General features: G+C 34.8%; 1 protein-coding gene across 3 annotated transcripts in view; it reads left to right on the top strand.

Annotated features, from left to right (window-relative positions):
* The window catches only part of Dcx (doublecortin), a 349,437-nt gene that overhangs the window by 176,171 nt on the left and 150,753 nt on the right, over nucleotides 1-22,513 (top strand). For all 3 annotated transcript variants that reach the window (XM_063246295.1, XM_063246293.1, XM_063246294.1), the window contains exon 11: nucleotides 81-161. The gene's annotated coding sequence lies outside the window, so the exon portion shown is untranslated. The remainder of the gene's footprint in view (nucleotides 1-80; nucleotides 162-22,513) is intronic.

Below are 22,513 nucleotides of genomic sequence, written 5' to 3'. Positions count from 1 at the left end.
GAACAAGAAAACATCATAATGCAAAAAGTAAATTGGTAACACACCAGGTAACTTTTCTTTCTTTCTTTTTTTTTTTTCAGTACCAGGGATCGAACTCACGATGGCGTGCTTGCAAGGCAGGTGCTTATGCCGCTGAGCTAAATCTTCAGCCCCTGTACCAGGTAACTTTTCTTACAGAGTTAAGGCAGTGGGAGTTTCTTGTCCTAGCTCAGATTACCTGGGCCAATTTGAACTGGTTTCTGTTAATATCTTATTTTTTAATTGGTATGTTTTTAAATGTTGTTTGACTCTGTGGCTCCTAGCATGCCATTCTCTGATTTGGGCTAGTCTTTTGGGCCTAGTGCAGATGGTCAGTCCAAAACAATAGCCTCCCTTGAGTTTTATTTACAAAGTGAGATTACTCAGTCATATGTTTAATTTTATAAAAAAAAAACTGCCAAACTGTCCTCTAGAATGTCTGTCTAGTTTTTCATTCCCACCACTAATATATGAGTGTTTTTATTATTTGCAATCTTCACCAGCACTTGGGATAGTCCTTATTTTTTTTGTTTTAGCCATTCTGATGTGTGCAGTGGTTTCTCATTGAAACATTAGCTTGCATTTTCCTAGTGGAATACAAGGCTGAAAATATTTTCATGTGGTTATTTGCCATCCATACATCCTCTTTAGTAAGGTGCTTCTTAAGATTGTTACTCCTTTTTATAAACACCAAGATGATTAATAGATATCAGGAAGTGGGAAGAAAATGTTCAAATGAGAAGGGGGACGATGGAGGAGGAGGGGAAGCAAAGGAAATAAGAAAAAAAGAGATGAGAAAGAAAAACAGAAAATGCTTTCATAAGTAAAGAGGAGAAGAAGAGCTGAAGGGAAGGAAGGGGAATAGGATAAAAAAAGAAAAATGATGTATCCTGTACAGGTACAAATTCTCTATGATGAATGTAATCATATCTTTCAAATGTATAGTAATAAAATTAGCTTTAAAAAGATTATTGCCTATTTTAATTGATTATTTCAGATTGACTTTTAAAAATTTAAATTAGATAATGTCCCACATTTCCCCTTGACCCAGCATTGAGACATTTTTTCTCATTTAGGTTTTCTTTTTGATGAGAATTCATCAAGTTTTAAAAAATGCATACACTTGTGTAATTAAGCCTGTATGAAATGATGTAAACATAATCACTCAGAAAGTCCCTCCAGATCCCTCTTCCCAGTTGTTTTCTGCTTTTAACCACTCCAAATGTAATCAGTGTTCTGACTTTTTTTACAATAGATTGTGACTGATTTAGAAGTTTTTAATAAATGGAATCATATAAGATGTGCTTTGTGTAAGGCTTCTTAGTATAAGAATTTTCAATTTCTTTTATCTAGCATGTATTAGTAGTTTATTTCTTTTTATTGCTAAGTAGTGATCTATTATTGTCTGTTTATCCATGTTTTTTTGTTGAATACCTAGACTGTTTGCAGTTTGAGGTATTATAAACAAGCTTCTATGAATATTATGAATAGTTATTTTCATGTATGAATGCCTAGTGATTTAATAATTTGGCATGAAAAAAAATAACTTGGCATGAATATATTTGTAACTTTATAAGCAACTGTCATATATTTCCCAAATTGTAGAGAAGTCCTTCTATCATCCAAAATTCCTCAAGTATCTTTGACTCATGGGTTTCTCAGGAATAGAAGTGGTGTTTATTCTGGAAATTGTGGAGATGGAAGGATTTCCACTCCCTTCCTGGATCTGAATTGATTCAAGCATATGTGTGCCTTTCATAGCAGCTCTGCTCTCACAGCTGTCAGCCCTGGTCAGAAAGAGGCGAGGATGTTTACTTATAATATTTCTGACAGTTCTAAGCAGAGAGCCCAATGCCTGCTGCTTCAACAGCTGAGCTCAGCCTGAAGCCGCCATGTTGAAGACACCTTGCATTATCTGACTCTTCTTCAGGCTTGTGTGACAGCCCAAGAATTTCGTGTTTCCATATGCTCAATCATGGTCAGGTGCAGGTGGCAGGCACTTTCCAGTTTAAGTGGCATGCATCACTTTCCTTTTCTTACTATTGAGTTAGCTGCCAGTGCAGGACATGGCCCAAAGGATGGGATCTTCAACACACCCAAGCCATGCTCTCGGGTTTCATCTCTTTTGAACATATGACTACTGATTTGATATGCTGAGGTTCTTTTGGAATCAATTTATTTGTCCTTGGACTCTTTTTCTTTTATAGCTGATTAGGAGAGCAGGGACACTAGATGATGGGGCTGTCCTGTTTTTTTTTTTTTTTTTCCTTCAAGAAATTCTCTTTACTTCCTCTTACAGCAAATTAACTGTGCCTATTTTATGACACTGAATACTTTCTGCCATGTATCATTGCCATTTGAAATGATTTGTTGACTTACTCTCCCACCTTTCCCTAGAAAGGATTTGAAATGATTTGCGAGGTTAAATCAAATCCATAAAAATTAAATGAAAGAAAAACAGGATGGTGACATAAAATGGAGCCAGGAAACCTACTTGGTTCATTTCTTTGCCTTCCTAATAAATCATAAAGGCCAAAAGGAAATACTATATTTTATTCAGCTTTTTATTTTTCTCAAGGCCCAACTTATTCTTTTTTTTTTTTTTTTTTGGTAAAGTAGCTTTATTGAGATATAATTTACATTCCATAAGCCCATTTATTTAAATGTAAAACTCAACAGTTTTTCCTATATTCACACAGTTGTATAATCATTATCACAGTCTATTTTAGAATATTTTGCTCATTTGCAAAAAAAAAAAAAAAATCCATATCAGGTAGAAGTTGATCCCTATTTCCTCCAATTCCTAGCCTCTGGCAACTAGTAATCTACTTTTGGTCCCTATGGATTTTCCTATTTTGAAAATCTCATAAAAATGGACTCATACAATATACAACTTTGTGTATGCTTCTTTTATTTCACAAAGTATTTTCATGGTTTATCTATGGTATAGCATCAGTCCTTGATTTTCTTTTATAGCTGCATAATATTCTAATGTATGACTATATGTTATTCTATTTATACATTCAGTAATTGATGGGCATTTGAATTGTTTCCAATTTTTAGCTCTTATGAATAACTTTGGTATGTAAAACTATATACAAGTTTTTAATATGTCTTGGGTATACAATCATTCAAAGAACTACAAGACTGTTTTGCAAAGTGAACACACCATTCCTACCACCAGTACGTCAGAATTTCAATTTCTCCATTCTCTTGACAGTACTTTTTATAATGTCTTTTTATTCTTCAATCTCAGTGAATTTCAAGCGTTATCTCACTTTGATTTTGATTTGAATTTCCCTGATGACTAAGGATATTGAGCATCTTTTATGTACTTATTAATCATTTCTATATCTTTTTTTAAAGAAATGCCTATTTGGTTCATTTGCACATTTTAAAAATTGGTTAAAGTTTTGAGTTACAGGAGTCCTTATCTTAGACACGTGTCATATTAACTTTATGATTTATTAATGTATACCCTCATTCTGTGAGTTGTGTCTTCATTTCCTGTGATATTATTTGAAGTACAAATGTTTTTAATTTTGACATGTAGGTTATATATTATTTCCTTTGTTGCATGTGCTTCTGATGTTGTTTATAAGAAGATTTTGCTTAAGCCAGGGTAAAGCAGCTTTTTCAAGTCCTTTTTTGCATGGACTGGATGTACAATTTTTTTTTGAATGCACCAAAAACATTTACTTTTTTTCTTTTTGTTAGACAAATAACAAAGACACAGTTTACCAACTTTCACAAAACCAAACTTAATATTACACATTTAAACAATTGTCAAAACTTTACTATGTTGCCAGTATCCATGCACAACTAGAAAACATCCTTAAATTTGTATTGAACCAGAAATGTATTACCGTTAATGGACTAATATCTTTCATTAGTAAATATCCTCCTGGCAATAGCATCATAGCAGATGGACACTACTTAACTCACATTTCAAACACAATATAAAGCAAATCTGTGCTGGTGTTAAGAGTACAATCTCATCCTAGTGCTCCTCAAAAGTCAAGACTCTGAATCACATGTAATGACAAAGCTAAGTGCATACAGAGATTATAACACTTTTAAAGATTAAAAGATGGTCCTATTGTGGGGTCCCAACAATAAACTCAAAAGTCTCTAACAAAGAAGGTCTCCAAGATAAGCTGCTCATAAGTACTTTAGATTAGGTACAGTATAGTGAAAGGTGATTTCATCTGATATCTTTTTAAAAAATGTTCCAGTTAATCCTCGAATGGTACTTGTTATAGTTTAACATTTCTGTTAAATTCCTGCATTGAATTATCATTATCCAAGTATAGTAGCTGCACATTACCACTTATTGTTAAGAATTTTAACTGTCCATCTTCTTCAAAATTCTATGATTTCCTGGTTTTTCTTTTCTTTTTTTTTTTTTGGTCTTTTTCCTTTTTATCGGTACCGAGGATCAAACTCACGACTGCCTGCTTGCAAGGCAGGTGTTTATGCCACTGAGCTAAATCCCCAGCCCCTCCTGGTCATTCTTGATAACTCTCTTTGTGGTAATCATTCTACCATTAACTATTTTAGTAGAAGCTGATATAAATTTGAAGTAACCATCCACTGCTGCCAAATGACAGTTTCAAGAGTAATCTCAGTTAATAATCATAACAGTTCTTTGAGGAAAAAATATATTATGTGTGTCCCTACTATGAAGATCAAGATGCTAGTAATGGTGGCAAATTTTGTTTGGTTCCTTTCACTTCTTCCACACTAAAAGAATCACAATTTTTTCACTTTTCTCTAAGTAGCCATAATTTTCTGGGAAGAAAATTTCTCTCCCATCTTGAGGAAGTAAAACATAGTTAAATTTAGCCTATCAGTGTTCTCATTTCTCTTGCTACTACTCAGTTTCACATGGAAATGGAACTAATCCTGGCGTAAAGGAATGTAGAGGAAAGTTTACTGAGAGCTTTCTAGGGAAAATTTCTAGAGAAAATTTAATTGTGAATAAAAAAGTTTCATCGGAAAAAATGCTTTTTCTTTTGCTTTAAATGGTTGGATCTGCATTTAATGCCTAAAATATCTGTAAACTTGTGGCTCATTTGAGCAGATATCGTTGATAAATTGGGGAAGGGTGATGGGATATATAAAAGTGAGGAGGTCAATGATTCATTGAATTCATCCCAGAATCTCCCTGGTACCAGTCTTATTAGTTAAGCTACTCTTTGTTGGAAGCTTCTGTTACTGACAACTAAATTAATCTTGTCTGATTCAAACATATAGGTGGTAAAGAGTGGATGTAGGAATCAACTCAAACTATGTCTATCTCCAAAGCTCATGGCTTGATTTCTATGCTAAAATATTTGTGATTGAATGGGTGAAATTTCAATGAAGAATTAAGAGGCTGCAATATTAAATCATATAAGATTCTATATGGCAGAAATTATTTCATATTAATCAAGATGACTTGTATGTATTTTAGAAGAAAACTTAGAATCTGTTGTAAAACATTTCAGAATATTTTTCTCCAGCTTTAGTTTTTTATTAGTACATGTTTTGTTATATAAGGATTACATTCTTTGTGAGAAGTTGGTTCATGTATATGGCACATCTCCATATTTTTTTAACCTGGTATCCTGACTCCTGCCATCCATCTCCTGATGGTTTCATTTGAAAAAGAGTTATCTCCTATTATCTTAACATTTTTTGCTCTTTATTTATATTTTCGATTTCTCATATAAATCAAACCATGTGACATTTAAGCATTGACATCTAATTTATTTCACTGAACACTGGTATCAAGGTGCATCCATTTTCCAACTCATGATTCAAATTTATCCTTTTTATGGCAGAGTAGTACTCCATTGTGTATAAATGCTCTATTTTCTTTATCCACTCATCTATTGATGGATATATAAGCCACTTCCAAGATTTAATTATTGTGACTCATGATGCTATAAATATGGGTATTCATGCATTGCTGTAATATGATCCCTTTACTTCTTTGGGGAAAATACCTAGAAGAGTAAGATCTGGGTCAAATGGAATTTTTAGTTTCAGTTTTTTGAGAGATCTCTATACTGATTTCCTCAGTGGTTGTACTAGCTTACATTCACAGCAATAATAAAGAAGGGTTCCTTTTCCTCCATGGCTTTGCCAGCATTTGTTATTATTTGATTTCTAGATGACAACCATTCTTCCTGCATTAAGATAGGATCTTAATATTGTTATAATTTACATTTCACTATTGGCCAAATATACTGAAAAATTTTTGTGTATTTATTGGTCATTTGTGTGTCTTTTAGAAAATGCCTACTCATTTCAGTTGCCCACTTTAGCCTGGGTCTTTTATTTTTGGGGGGTCTAATTTTTTGAGTTCTTTATGTGTTCTACAGTTCAGTTCTCTGTCTGAGAAATAATTGACAATTATTTTCCATTCTATAGGTTCTTTTCTTCTTTAATTGTTTTCCTACAGTGCAACAGTTTTTAATTCAATATGACTCCACTGTTGATCCTTGATACAATTTCTTATGCTAATGCGGTTCTGTTCAGGCAGATCTTGCCTATGCTTATGTCTTTAAGAATTTTACCTATTTTATCTTCCATTAGATTAAGTGTTTCTATTTTAACATTTATATCTTTGATCCATTTTAATTTGAGTTGATTACATGGTGAGGTATATGAGTATACATTCAATCTTCTGCATGGGAATCATCAATTTTTCCAGCACCATTTTGTAAATTTTTTAAATCAAATTTTAATTTCTACATTTTAGATATACATAATGATCACATTCATCCTAGGGCATTTGTAGTTGTACATGATATAATTTGATCTTTTTTCTCACTCCCCTACCCTCACTTCAACCCCTCTTCCTCACCCTGTTTACAAAAGCTTTATTTACCTTTTTTTGTTTTCTCACTTTTTAAGAAATTGTCCCTTCTTTCTTTTTCTCCTGCCTCCTCCTTTGTTCCCCTCCACATTTGGACATTTTTTTTTTAATTTTAAAGAGGATAAACAAAACAATGATACAGAATATCAAAATAAGATACTAGGAGACCAGCAGTGGTTAATATATTGCATACCATCATCTTCAGTGTAATTGCTCAGATTACAAGATACAGGCACAAAAAATTGATCTAACAATATAAGCACAAATCATTGTTTTCAATGAACTAATAGAAATTACTAGTATAATTATCTTAGCTACTATCTTGGAGATATATATATATATATATATATATATATTCTGTTCTCATTTCCTCCATTCTAGTTGCTCTTTAGTTTGAGCAGTTTCTTTTCTTTTCATAATATCTATTGTACATTTTAGATCTTATTTACTCTTTCAGTGTCTTATACTAGGGAGACAATATAATGCTTACACACACTGATTTATTTCACTTATGAGTATGCTCTCAAGTTGCATTCATTTACTTATAAATGTCTCCAGTTTGTTTCTTTTTATATTCTATTACATAAAAATCCTCATATTTTATTTATCGATTCCTTAGTCAATAGTATTTGAGTTGTTCCCAAGATTAAGCTGTTAGAAATTGTGCAGCTTGGGGGCTGGGGATTTAGCTCAGCGGCATAAGCACCTGCCTTGCAAGCAGATAGTCGTGAGTTCGGTCCCCGGTACCGATTAAAAGTAAAAAAAAACAAAACAACAAAAAAAAAGACAAAAAAATAAATAAAAGAAATTGTGCAGCTATAAACATGAGTCTACATATATTAATGTGGTATGATGTTTTTACTTAATCTGGGAAAATACCCAGCAGGAGAAGAGTTGGATCAAATGGGATCTCTAATCATAGTTTTATGAGGAATATCCACATTGATTTCAAAAGTGATTGCACTAGTCTACACTCCCACCAACAGTGGAAAAGGGTTCCTTTTCCCCCCACATCCCATCCAGTGTTTGTGATGTTGATTTCTTGATGATAACCATCCTCTGTGGAGTGAGATAAAATCTCAGCATTGTTTTAATTTGCATATCTCAAGTGACCAATGATGTTAAAGATTTTTTCTTGTATTTATTTGCCATTTGTTTTCTTCATCTGATAAGTGTGTGTTTATCTCAGATACCCATTTTTGCATTAGGGCTTTGAATTTGGGAGGCTTGATTTTTTTCAATGATTTATATGTTCTAGGTACAAGTCCTTTGGCAGACAGTTGGATAAGATATTTTTTCACTTTGAATTTTCTTTTCATTGTGTTGGTTATTTATTTGCACAAATACTTTTTAATAAGATGAGATTCGAGTTGTTGATTCTTTGAAGCACTTCCTATGCAGTGTGAGATTTGTTCATAAACACTCTGCCTACCCCTATGTGTTCAAGATTTCTACATACTTTCAGTTCTAGTAGATTGATTGCTTTTATTTTAAAATTTAGATCTTTGGTCCATTTTGACTTTACTATAGTGCATGGTGATAGGCATGGGTCTAGCTTTAGTCTTTTGCAATGTGGAAAGTCATTTTTTCCAGCACTGTTCATTAAAGAGGCTGTCTTTCTTCCAGTGAATATGTTTGTCCCTTTTTCTTTTTTTTTTTTTTTTTTTTTCATTTTTTTTTTTTAAATTTTATTTAAGGAGAAAAGAAAAAAAAAGCAGGGAAAGGGTACAAGTTATACAGATTTACAGAAAAAAAAATGAACAGTAGGAAATCACTAGTTAATGGATTACATATTGTCATCTTAGAAATAATTGTTCAAGTCACAAAATTAAAGCTTGTAAAGTGGACATTCCATCAATGATACTGCAAACAGTTCTGTTCATTGATCCAGTAAAATCCTGTGATATCATTTTCTATCTTATACACTTAAATATACATGCAGTTATATAGTTTGGAGCACTTTCTTTTCCTCTCTTTTGTACCATGACTATTACACATTTTGGGTTTCATTGCTCCCATGGTTCTTATTACTTTTTTGGAAGAGAGTAAAACCAAATGTGACATAACAGAACAGAATCGGTCAAGTCAAAAGGGTGGACATAATAGATAATATAAAAACATAATACAAGGTGATCAACAATGGTTACCATAATGCCTCCCGCTATCTCTAATAGAATTGCCTATATCATTAGTTATAATACAATTGAACAGAACAGTAAAGAATAAAACCAACAAAACCAAAACATTGGAGACATTGTAGGTCTTCAAAAGTAGATAAAAGTCAACAAGAATGGGCGTCATAATGAATCTCATTATCTTCACAGCTGATGCCTAAACTTTCGAACCTGATACTATCCAGCAAAACAGAATAGGGGAACATCAGTTAAAAACCAGATGGTGAGAGTAATACAGGGCTTTAAATCAAGGTAATGAAAAGTCAAAGTGGGTTACTATAATATATCCTGCTATTTTTTTCCTTTAATTAAAAGGATAAAGATAAAAAAGTAAATAGTGGAGTGGAGATTGAGATAAAAGAGGGCATAACAACAAAACAGCGCAGATCAAAACATAACCATTTAAGCAGAATAGTGTTTCACCACCAGATAATCCTAACCTAAAAGTAGTTACCATATTGTCTCTTTCTTTGAAATCCTTGAGTACAACTTCGTATACTGTAGCATTAAGTATATCAAAACAATGTAAAACCATTCAAGAGAATGACAGCATTACAGAGTATTTAGAATCGACTAACAGAAAATGAACAATGGTTTCTGTATAATCTCCTTGTCTTTAAAAGGTTTTTGCTTATACTATTGTACATAATAAAATCCAATAAGATACAGCCTATTTAGACCATTGGAGACCGAAGGACAAAAGCTAGGTGAGACTTCAAAACAAGATGATACTAAATCAGTATTACCTATTAAGATGTCATTTTCTCCAAAATAGCTGTTCCTATCATCCAATCTTCTCTGTCTCATTTCTGTTGAGCTCTTTTTCCGTCAGTAGCTGTCAGTTTGTCTTCTTCATTTTGTTCTCTGCTCCATTCGTTGTGGCCTCCCCGCCACTATTTCTGGGTTCTTTGTATTTTTCTTTTTTTAGAATATCCTGCAATACTTTCTGTAGGGTTGAATTGGTGGTTGCAAATTCCCCCAGTTCCTCTTTATCCTGGAAGCACCTTGTTTTTCCATCAATTTCCAGGGACAGTTGTGCAGGATATCTCAATCTTGGCTGGAGATTATTATCTTTCAAAGCTTGAATTATTTCCCCCCATGCTCTTCGTGATTTGATGGTTTGTGCAGAGAAATCTGCTGTAATTCTGATGGGTGTTCCCTTGTAAGTGGTCTGTTTCTTGTCTCTGACAGCTTTTAATATTCTGTTCTTGTATTGACTTTGTGGAATTTTTATTATTATATGCCTGGGTGTTGCTCTGTTTGGGTTGTAGGTAGCTGGGGTCCTGTATGCCTCATACATCTGAGTATCTTTACCTTTTGCTAAATTAGGAAAATTCTCCTGGATTATTTCTGTGAGTAGCTTTTGTAGTTCACTTGTTTGTGTCCCTACTTCTTCTTTTATGTTCTTAATCCTTAAGTTATGGATCCTCTTATCATCTTCTTGTCTTTGTATTATTGCTGTTTGTTTCTTTGTTATTTTTAAGAAGTTTTTCATTTCATTCTCCCATATTACAAGTCTGCCCTCCAGTTCAGATAGTCTGTCTTTAGTTTCTTTCAAGCTGTTATGCCAGTCTTCTATAGACTTCTTAGTATCTTGGTAGTCCCTTTGAACCTGCTTCACGTATTCTATGCTTTCTCTGTTTTCTCCATCAAACAATTCTCCCCTTTTTTTCTGTTCTTCCATTCCACCACCTGTTTTTTCTTGGGTGGTACTTAGCATTTCTCTAACTATTCTGCATACTTCTAGCTTCAGGTCGTTGATAACTTCATTCCTGAATTGGTCTATGAGGCTCTCTATATGGTGCCTTATGTGTATTGGTGCGGTGTCTGCTATTGCCTGTTTCTCAGAATTGGGGGCCGAGGAGCCTTTCTTGTTGCTGCCTCTTCCCATGCTGCCTCTTCCTCTCTGTTCCTTATATATGCAAGCTTATATAAGAGGCCCAGCTTCTCTCCCAGTCAGCCACAGCCTGATCGAATTGCGCCAGTTAGGTGTTCCCGCTCACCGCTGCGCACCAGTTAGTTACGGACCAGGCAGCCTTCGCTTCTCCCCTCCCGGCCACCGTCAGATTCTGGGATCTGGGTTGGGACAGCCTACCAGGTCCGCCGGCAGTGTCACGCAGGCCAGGCACTTTTCACCAAGCCCGCCCGAGAGGGGGATGTGTGGCTGGAGTCGCCACCGCGCCCTGCTCCTGCAGGACTGCTCGGGCCCAGAAAGTCTTCTGCTGGAGTCAAACTGTGGTAGAGTGTCAGTTTCTCTCACTCACCTCACCACAAGTCAGTGCACACCTTCCTGCCGTTCGCAGATTGCCGTTCTCAGAGCTTCTGCGCGTCTCTCTCCTTGCCAGGCCACTGTAGAGGCAGCCAGCCGCCGCGCGGCGGGAAACCAAATCGCGGCTTACAATGGCGCGGGGTCCAGCCTCCACACCGATGCTTTTCTGTTCCTGTTTTAGCACCAGGACTGCATTCCAAGGTGGTTTCTCTCAGCCCAGTTCGTTCCTGAGTCAGCAGAGCATATCTCCACCTGCTTATGTCTCCTTAGTCCGCACCATTCCTGGCTTCTGAGCCGAGTCTTTCAGAGAGCCTCCGGTAGTTGCTGTTATCTGTCCGCCATGTTCTCCCGGAAGTCGTTTGTCCCTTTTTCAAAGAGAAAGTGGCTGAGTGTGTTTGTAGCTCTGTCTGCATCTTCCAATTTGCTTCATTAATCCTCGGGTCCGTTTTTGGAAGGTACCATGCTGATTTTATCACAGTAGCTTTGTAGTATATTTTCAAATCAAGGATTGTGATGCCTGCTACCTTGCATTTGTTGCCCAGGATTGTCTTTGCTATTCTAGATATTTTCTGATTCCAAATGAATTTTAAGAATAGTTTCTGTAGATTTGTGAGATACGTTAATACTATTTTTTTTTGTCTTTTTGCTTTTTATCAGTACCAGGGATCGAAGTCACGACTGCCTGCTTGCAAGGCAGGCGCTTATGCCGCTGAGCTAAATCCCCAGCCCCCGTTAATACTATTTTGATTTGGGTTGCATTAAATTTGAGTAGCAGTTTGGAAACTATGGCTATTTTCATAATGGTAGTTCTTTCTATATATGAGCAATGGGTATCTTTGAATTTTCTGAATTCCTCTTTGATCTACTTTTTCAGATTACTATAACTTACTAAATATAAATCTATTACTTCCTTTGTTAAATTGATTCCTATTACTCTATTTAGATGATATTGTGAAAGGTGTTGTTTCCCTACTTTCTCTCTCAGTGAGTTTATTGTTTGTGAACAGGAATGTTACTAATTTTTGAGTGTTGACTTTGTATCCAGTTATGCTACTGAATTTGTTTATTAAATCTAGAAGTCTTTTCATGGAGTTTTTTTGGGTCTTCTAGGTAGAGTACCATGTCATCTCAAATAATGATAACTTAAATTCTTCCTTTCCTATCCTTATTCCTTTTATTTGCCTTTCTTGTCTATATTGCTTTGTCTAGACTTTCTAGAACTATATTGGATAGGAGTGGTGATAGTGGATATCTTTGTCTTGTTCCTGATCTTATTTTTTATTTTTTTATAGGTACTGGGGATCGAACTCACAACCGCCTGTTTACAAGGCAGGTGCTTATGCCGCTGAGCTAAATCCCCAGACCCCTTGTTCCTGATTTTAGAGTGAATACTTTCAGTTTTTGTCTGTTTAGTTGGGGGTTGATTGTTGTTTCGTCATAGGTAGCTTTTATTGGATTGAGGTAAAGACCGTGAGTCCAATTTTCTGTAATTTTTTTTTAATCTTGAATGAGTTGTTGGACTTTATCAAAAGGTTTTTTCTGCATCTATTGAGATAATCTTGTGATTTTTGTCTTTGACTCTATTGATATGATGTGTTACATTTATTGATTTGCGTACATTAAACCATTGCTGCATTCCTGGGAACAATTTCACTTGATCATGGTGTATAATCTTAATGATTTGTTGCATTCTGTTTGCTAGTACTTAAATTAATGATTTTTGCATTTCTGTTCATTAGGGAGAATGGCCTCTAGTGCTCTTTTTCACTGGATCTCTCCCTGGTTGTGGTATCATGGTAATAATTGCCTCCAGAAATGAGTTAGTGAGGATTGCATCCCTTTCAATTTCATTGAAGAGTTTTAGGTGTACTGGCATTAAATCATTTTAGAATTTCTTGTGGAATTCATCAGTGAATCCATCAGGACCTGAATTTTTCTTTATTCATACATTTTTAATTACATTTTCAGTTTAATTAACTGATATTGGGTTATACAGAATATTTATATCTTCTTGATTCAGCATTGGTAATTTATACATTTGTAGGAATCTGTTCATTTCTTCTGCATTTTCCATCCTAAGAAAGTAAAGATCTTCCAAGTAGGTATCGATGATCTTAATTTCTACAGGATCTGTAGTGACTTCACCCTTTTCATTCCTCATTGCACTAATTTGAGTTTTCTCTTTCCTTTTTTTTTTTGATAAGGTTAGTTAGTGGTTTATCAATTTTGTTTATTCTTTCAAAGAACCAACTCTTCAATTGACTAATTATTTGTATTGTTTTCTTTTTTATTTTAAAGAGAACAAAGTAAAACAAAACAGAACAAAGTAGAGTACAGTAAAGCAATGCAAATAACACAGGATTTCAGAAAACAACAGCAGGAAATCAACAGTGGCTATTATTTTCTCATTATGTGTCTCTTGTTTTCTTCAAAACAGCTGTCCATACCTTCACACATAATAAGTTAGTACACATCAAAATAGTATAAAAGCAATCAAAACACAAGGATGAGAATCTTAAGGGCTTTCAAGGCCAGACACTAGGAAATCAATAATGGCTACCATAATGTCTCTTGTTTTCTTCAAAATACTGTTTACATCTTTAATACACATTGGAATCAAGCAATTGAAAACAGATCAAACCAATCAAAACCAAGAATAGAACCATTATTGGCTTTCAAATCAAAATTATAGGAGATCATGCGTGGCTACCGTGGTGTCTTGTTTTCTTCAGTGTAGTTGTTCATTCTATCACACATACTAAGATTAATTCTTGTAAGCCCTATAGGTGGCGTTCTAGGCATATATAAGCCTATACATATACATCTATTTGTACTACATCTTTCTGTATTATAGAGAAAAACAAAACAACAAATAGATAACTATATCTAAGAGCCCAAAACAATAACAATGTAGGCTTTTGAAACAAGGTGGTAGGAACATAATAATTTTGGTAGTTATCTTCAAAGTCTTATTCAAAACACCAGATATAGTCATGCAAAATTGATTTAATCTATGGTTGTTATCTGTTTTGTTCCAAGAACTAGTAGAATTAGTAGTACAATCATCTTAGTAATCCTAAGTATATATATATACACACACACACACACACACAAATTTATATCTTATTTTGGTTATCTTCTTTTCTCTTTTTCCTTGTCTGAGTTATTTTTCCTCTTTGTGCAGTTTCTTATCCTTTGCACAATATTTCTTGAAGATTTTGTATCTTATTTACTCTTTCTGTTTCTTAAACTAGTGAGACAATACAATATTTACACATGTGAGTTTTATTTATTTCACATATGAGTATGATTTCAAGTTGCATCCATTTAATTATAAAAGCCTCAATGTGATCTTTCTTTATAGCTGAGTAGTATTCCATTGTATAAAAATATCACATCTTTTTTATCCATCCCTCAGCTGATAGGCATGTGGGTTGTTTCCAAGATTTAGCTATTACAAATTGTGCTGCTATAAACATGGATACACATATATTGCTGTGGTATGATGTTTTCAGTTCTTCTGGGAAAATACCCAGAAGTGGAATAGTTGGGTCAAATGAAACTGCCAATCCTAGATTTTTTAGAAGCATCCACATTGATTTCCACAGTGGCTGCACCAGTCTGCACTCCCACCAACAGTGCAGAATGTTTCCTTTTTCCACGTAGCCTCTCCAGCATTTGTTATTGGCGGTTTTCTTGAACCTGGCTATTCTTTCTGGAGTGAGATAGAATTTCAGTGTGGTTTTAATTTTCATTTCTTCATTGACCAATGATGTTGAATGTTTTTTCAAGTATTTATTTGCCATTTTTATTTCTTTATCTGAGAACTGTGTATTCATCTCAGATGCCCATTTTTGGATTGGATCTTTGAATTATTGGGACCTGATTTTTTTAAAATTCTTTATATGTTCTAGATAGAAATCCTTTGTCTGAGGGACAATTGACTGAGTTTTTTTTCCAAATTTATGAGTTTTCTTTTCACTCTGTTGGAGATTTCTTTTGACATGCAAAAATATTTTAATAAGATGAGATCCCAGTTACTGATTCTGGGAAGTATTTCCCATGCAGTTTGATTTTTGTTTATGAATTCTTTGCTGACCCCTATGTCTTCAAGATTTCTACTTACTTTGTCTTCCAGGACATTTAGTGTTTCTGCTTTAATATTTGTATCTTTGATCCATTTTGACTAGTGCACAGCGATAAGCATGGGTCTAGTTTTAGTTTTCAATATATGGAAAGCCAGTTTTTCTAGCACCACTTGTTAAAGAGCCTGTCTTTTTTCCTGTGAAGATGTTTGGCCCCTTTGTCAAAGATAAGGTTGTTGAATATGTTTGTAATTGTGTTTGTATATAGTAATCTATTCCACTGATCTTCAGATCTGTATTTATTCCAGTACCGTGTTGATTTTATCACAGTAGCTTTATAATAATAACTTCGAGTCAGGGATTGTGATGCCTCCTGCCTTGCCTTGGTTGCCCAGAACTGCCTTTGCTATTCTAGGTTTCTTCTGTTTCCAGATGAATTTTAATAATGATTTCTCTAGATCTGTGTGGTATGCTAGTGGTATTTTGATGGAATTTCATTAAATATGTGTAACAATTTTGGGGCAATGGTCATTTTCACAATACTTGTTCTTCTTATCCGTGAACAAGGAATGTCTTTCCATTTTCTGAGATCCTCTTTGATTTCTTTTTTCAGAGTATTGTAATTTTCACTGACTAAATCTTTTACTTCCTGTGTTAGATTGATTCCTAAGTATTTGTATTATTTTCTTAGTGTCAATTTCATTAGCTTCTGCTGTAGTCTTTATAATTTCCTCCTTGTATGGGGTTTGAGCTTGATTTGTTCTTTCTCCAGATGCTTGAGGTACAGCATTATTTGTGCTCATTCTGTTTTCCTGATGTGAGAATTTACTAATATAAATTTCCCTCTTAGGATTTCTTTCATTGCATCCCACAGGTTCTGTTATGTTCTATTTGCATTTCATTTGATTGTAGATATTGTTTAATTTCTTCTTTAATTTAATTTGTGACCCATTGTTCTGGAGGGTGTTATTTAGTCTCCATGTGTTTATGGAGTTTTTGTGATTTCTTTTGCCATTAATTTCCTATTTCTTTGTGGTATGGTCAGATTATATGTGTGGGATAATTTCAATTTCTTTGTATTTAATTTAAACGTGTTCTATAAGCTAGTGTAAGTTCTATTTTAGAGAATGTTCCATGTGCAGCTGAGAAGATTGTATATTCTAATTTGGTTGGTTTGAGCACTCTGTAAATATCTACTAAGTCCATTTGTTCATAGGTTTGATTCAGTTCTGTTATTGCTTTGCTGATTTTTTTTGGTCAATCTCTTTGTAACAATGGGGATTAAGGTCACCCATTACCACTGTGTTGTTGCTTATTTGATTTTTTATGTCTATTAACATTTGTCTTGTATAGTTGAGTGCTCTTGTATTTGGTGCATATATATTGATGGTTATTATCTCTTTCCCCTTCAGTTTTTTTCTTCTAACTAGTATTATAGTGATCTTTTAAATACCTTTTGATCATTTTGGTTTGAAGTTTACATTGTCTGCAAACAGAATGCTACTTCTGCTTTTTCTGGGTTCCTGTTTCATGGAGTACTATTTTCCATTCTTTGACTTTCAGTCTATGAGATTTTTTCTGAGTCAAATGTGTTTCTTGTATACAGAATATTGATAGGTCTTGTTTCTTGATTCATTCTGCAAATCTATTTCTTTTGATTAGTGAATTAAGGCCATTTGTATTGGTGATTGTAACTGATATAACTTAGCTTACCTCTGTCATGTTTTATTTCTGCTGTTTTTTTTCCCTCTGTTTAGTTGCTTGCCCTGCCTGTTGGTTTTTTTCTGTTATTGTACTTTGAATTGTGATCATTTTTGTCTCTGTCTAAAATGTTTTAGTACTCTTTAAAATTGATTTGGTGCACATGCATTTCTTTAGGTGTTTTTTTTTTTTTTTTTCATGGAAGTATCTTCTTTCTCCACTAATTTTGAAAGGTAGTTTTTCAGGGTACATCAGTCTGGGTTGGAAGTTGTTTTCTTTCAGGATTTTAAATACTCCATGCTCTTATTTATTTGAGGGTTTTGTTGTAAAATCTCCTGAGATTCTGATGGGTTTTCCTTTATTGGTTTTCAGTTTCTTTTCTCTAGCAGTTTTTTAATATTCTTTTATTTTGCTTTATTTCTAGGATCTTAATTATTATATATCTGGGTATATATATGTATATATTTGGGTGTATATATATATATATATATATATATGTGTGTGTGTGTGTGTGTGTGTGTGTGTGTGTGTGTATGTGTATAATATTTTTTGGTTAAGTTTAATTTGAGTCCTATATGTCTCACTTATCTGTATGTAACATTCTGCTCTCATATTTGGGAAATTTTCTGCATTTCTTCAAATTGTGTTTTTATGTGATTTGTGTGGGCTTCTGCTTTTTTATTGACACCAATTATTCTTGCATTATTTTTCTTTATATCAGCTTACAGCTGTTTAATTTTTTTAAAGATTGTAAAATAGAGCAAAGCAAGACAGAACAAAACCAATCAAGACAATCCAGTAAAATTGGTATAGAAATTCAGAGCAAAATACCAGGAAAACAATAATAGCTAACATAGTATATCTTGTAATCTTCACAGTAGTTGTCCATTCCATCAGGTATAGTAAAATCAAACCAAAAACAAAACACAAAGAAACAATCAAAACAGAATATTGAATAAAGCAAACACAATTAACTAGAACAAAGCAAAACAGCAAAAACAGTTGGACTTCAAAGACAAGGTAGAAGGAAATACCCCATATTTGCTATATTGCATACTGTCATCCTCCAGAGAGATGCTCAGACCACTGACCGCAGGCCTGCATAATCAACCAAACAATAAAAGCATTTAGTTTCTTTATGTACCTTAGTTGCTACAAACTCAGGCTGTCCTTGGATCTATCTGGTTACTAACAGAGTGGAGAGGATTATGTTGATTCTCAGTGTCAGTAGGCTTGCACTGCTTACCAGGAAGGCTGGATCCTTGAGTACTTTGTTGGTGCCCCAAGTCCCAGCATGGCAGATTCTTGGGAGACGCGGGCTCTTCTCTTCCTGGCATTCATGCAGTTTGTACTGCTTAACACGAAGGCTGGATTGTTGATTTCTTGGTTGGTTCCCCAAGTCCCACCATGGCAGATTCTAGGGAGATGCTAGCTTTTTTCCCCCTGGTCTGCATAACTTGTACTGCTTACTAGGAAGGCTGGATAATTGCTTTCTTGGTTTGTGCCCCATGTCCCAGCATTGTAGATTCTTTGAATTGTTATTTCTTGGTTCCTTATTATTTTTAAGACATCTTTACTGTCACAGTCACATTCTACATTCCTGTATTCAAGATCTGAAAGTCTATCTTTGGTTTCCTTCAAGCAGTTTTAACAGCTTTCAGTGGAATTTCTGGTTTCCTGGAGTTGTATTCAGAGGTTAAAGGAGAACAAGATAAAAAAGGGCACATAATTTCTAGGATTATTTTATGATAATTAAATACAGTTAAATATAAATATTTTATAATAGTTAAACCCAGAGTTAAATATAGGAAGTGCAGCAAATCTGTGCATACACTGTAACCCAAGGAATCCAGCTGAGGTCCTGGATCTCACAGCAATGTCCTGCATGAGTCAAACTGAAGACTTAGAGCTCATGACGATGCCCTATCACTGTACTTCAACTGGAGGCTTAGAGCCCATGACAATGACTCATGAAAGTCTGTTTCATGGATCTGCACTGGAAAGGCCTAAAGGTCAGTGGTAGGAACTCGAAACTCTGTGCTAATGGGATGAAGGATTTGTGCCAGCAGGCTGAGAGTTCTATACTGGAAGAAAAAAGTGACACTCAAAATAAGGACCAGAGCTTTTCTGAAACATACTACAACCATCCTCAGTGACAGTGAGGTCCCATGCACATTTGATATTGAGAATAACAGAATTAATAAGAAGCCAGCATGACTAGCTTCTCCTGGATACTGAACAGCACACCATCTTTTCCTCCAGAGCCAGGAAGCAATAAAAAACAGAACTCCCCCAAAGTGAACCACAGCCATCCTCAGTGACAGCAAGATCCCAAGCTCCTCTAATGATGGGAATAGTCAAGTTTATATCAGGAAAGAAGCACCTCCAGGAAAACAAATGGCATCAGGAGAACCAACAGCACCATGGAGAGCCAACAACACATAGCTCTTCCTTTCTAGTTCTCCTTTTTATCTTGGTAGCAATCCTCAGGTGGTGCTCAGCACCATGCTGATTCAGTTCAACTGGTATGACAAGTTGACCAACAGTTATCAAGCCACCACATCTGGATATCTGTTTTAATCCACCTTAGGCATTCTATTTCTTTACTATATTGATTGTTCACAGTTTCTATCCTTTTCCTGTGTTCATTATCTTTTGATCTATATCTACTCTAGATTTGCTAAGCAATCCCTTTAAGAACATTTATATTTCTTTTTTCCTTAGAGATTATTTCTGATCTGATTTCCTCTATAGCCTCTTGAATTTGTTTCTTTACTTTGGTTGCTGAAGTTTCAGGTGTGTATCTTCACTTTTTCTCTATCTTGTTGTCTCCCAAACTTGTTCTGGGTGGGCTGGAGATCTGAGATTTCGTCTTGCTTCTGAAACTTGTCACTTTTTATTTAAAAAAAATTATTTGGCTTTTGTGTTGATCCTTGTAAGTTTTTGTAGTAAGTAGCTATCACACTAGTATCAAGTACTCTCTATGAAGTTTGTTCTTCATGGATGCCTTCTGTGTATAAGTGGTGCTTAGCTTGTGTCTGTTCCAAGATCCTATCTTCCCAGTTAATTAAGAGTGAGATGTTGGTATCTCTTTGGCTCAGTGCCCAGTTCTTTGGTGCTGGGCTGTGTTGAAATTATTACACCAGAGCTTCCTAGTATTGTTATAAAAAGAAAAACTGATTACAGTAGATGTGACATCCTAACCAAGCAGTTTATTTAGCAATAGCAATAGCATCAAGCACAGGTAAGAAACTGACAAGCTGTGATAGCTCTTAATTTTGTACCTTAAGCCATAGGAGCAAAATCTACTACTATGTAACAGAACCAATTATAAATTGGGAGCTTATATTCAAAGTGTTTCCCCTTGATAGAGTGATTTTACCATGCGATGGGGGAGATTTAAGAATGATAATGAATAAAACAAAGATAACTTAAAAGAAAGTAGAAACAAGGCTGGAGGATAAAGGATGATGATGCAAAGCTTGGAACATCAGAGGAAAGGGCAGAAGAGAAAGAATGAGAGAATTAGCAAAAGATTATCCAAACTTGGTCTCTGGGTTTGCGGGGAGGGGATCAGTTTTTTGTGGCTATAGTTCTCTTTAGTCATTTAGAAAAGACAAAAAAAGAGAAAAAAAAAAAAACAGACACAAAACAAAACAAAAACAGGGACAGATCCACCCACCTGCTTCTTTCTGTGTTTCATTGACCCTAAGCACAAGTCGTTTACTTAACTTCCCACCTATTGGCTCATGTTGCCATTATTGCTTTGGACTTTTCAAGCCACTAGTCCCAACTGTCCATCCTGTGTACCCCTGTTCAGACCCTACTGTGTCACTGGTTATTCCCTTTGGTCCCTTGGCCTTCCCGAGTGGTTTGCCTCGGCTGTGACAGCAGCAAGGGGAATTGTCTTTCTCTGGGACTTCTGGCACAGTTCACCTGGGTCCTGTTGGCAGAGATGGTGATGGGAAGGTCTGCGCTTTATGCCTTTCACCTGGGTTGAGACGGCAGCGAGAGAGGCTGCCCTCTGCACTGTTCACCTGTGTCCTGGTGGCAGAGATCTGAACATTTTCTTCTTATTTCACAATATCTAATATACATTTTGGTCCTTACTTACACTTTTGGTTTCGCACACCAGAGAAACAATGCAGTATTTACATATGTGTAATAAATGAAGGTGTCTGATTTATTTCACTGAAAAGTGTGATCTTAAGATCCACTACCATTTATTAAAGAGAATATCTTTGCTTTAGTGTATATTTTGGTACCTTAGTCAAACATCAGAGGATAGTCCATATGCCTGTGTTTGTTTCTACATCCTCTGTCCATTGATCTGCATGTCTGTTTTGGGCAGGCCTCATGCTGTTTTTATAAATAGCTTTATAATATAACTTAGAATCTGAAATTATGGTGCTTCCTACATTGGTCTTGTACCTCCAGTTTGCTTTTTCTAGTCTGAGTCTCCTCTGGTTCCATATGAATTTTAGAATTGTTTTCTCTAATTCCATGAGGTATTTTGGTTGGGACTGATTTATTTCTGTGTATCTGTTTTGAAAGTGTAGTAATTTTGACATTATTTATTCATCTTGCCTAACCAAAAGTGGGATATCTTTTCATTTTCTCATGTCCTCCTAGAACTCCTTTTTCAGAATGATGCATTTTTCACTGTTAGAGGTCTTTTATTTCCTTGATTAGGCTAATTCCTATTTATTTTTTCTTGATGCTGTCATGGATGGTACTGTTTCCTAATTTCTTTCTCAGTGAATTTATAATTGGTGTTTAAGAATGCCAGGGATTTAGGTCAGCATAATAAATGCCTGCCTAGCAAGCCTGAGATCATGAATTTGATCTCTGTTACCATAAATAAATAAATAAATAAATAAATAAAATAAAAAAGAATGTTATTGACTTTTCAGTGCTTACTTTGTATCCTGCTAAATTATTTAATCTCGCTGATAATTATAGAAGCCTTTTGGTAGAATTTTAAAGGTTTTCAATATAGATATTTCTCATTTAACAACCTACTTGTTCAGTGACTGTCCTGATTTAGGATTAAGGCATACTCTTCAAACTCATGGTCTACGAACTCAGATTTACAACCATATTTTTTGTATAGTTCAGGACATCTTGTTTATAGAGCACCTATGTCTTCTTTTTGTAAAGTATACCTTTTTTATACAGCACTGTAGTTTTTGCTCTTTGTGCTGTATAGTACAATACTCTAGTTTTATGTTCTGTTCTATATTACACTACTACATGCAAGAGTTCTGCAAATAAAAGTGAAGTTACCAAGTTTGAGTTTCCTTTGACTATTTCTTTGTTCTAAATGTTGTAATGTATACTCTATATCAAATTCTTTTAGTGATCAATTCATTTAACATAATGGCATGGAAAGTTACTCTTA

The sequence above is a fragment of the Cavia porcellus genome, unplaced genomic scaffold (genome assembly GCF_034190915.1).
Source record: "Cavia porcellus strain 051 isolate PalLab524CR breed Dunkin Hartley unplaced genomic scaffold, mCavPor4.1 scaffold_3, whole genome shotgun sequence".
Taxonomy (NCBI): Eukaryota; Metazoa; Chordata; class Mammalia; order Rodentia; family Caviidae; genus Cavia; species Cavia porcellus.
This window is presented reverse-complemented; position numbering and strand designations above follow the sequence as displayed.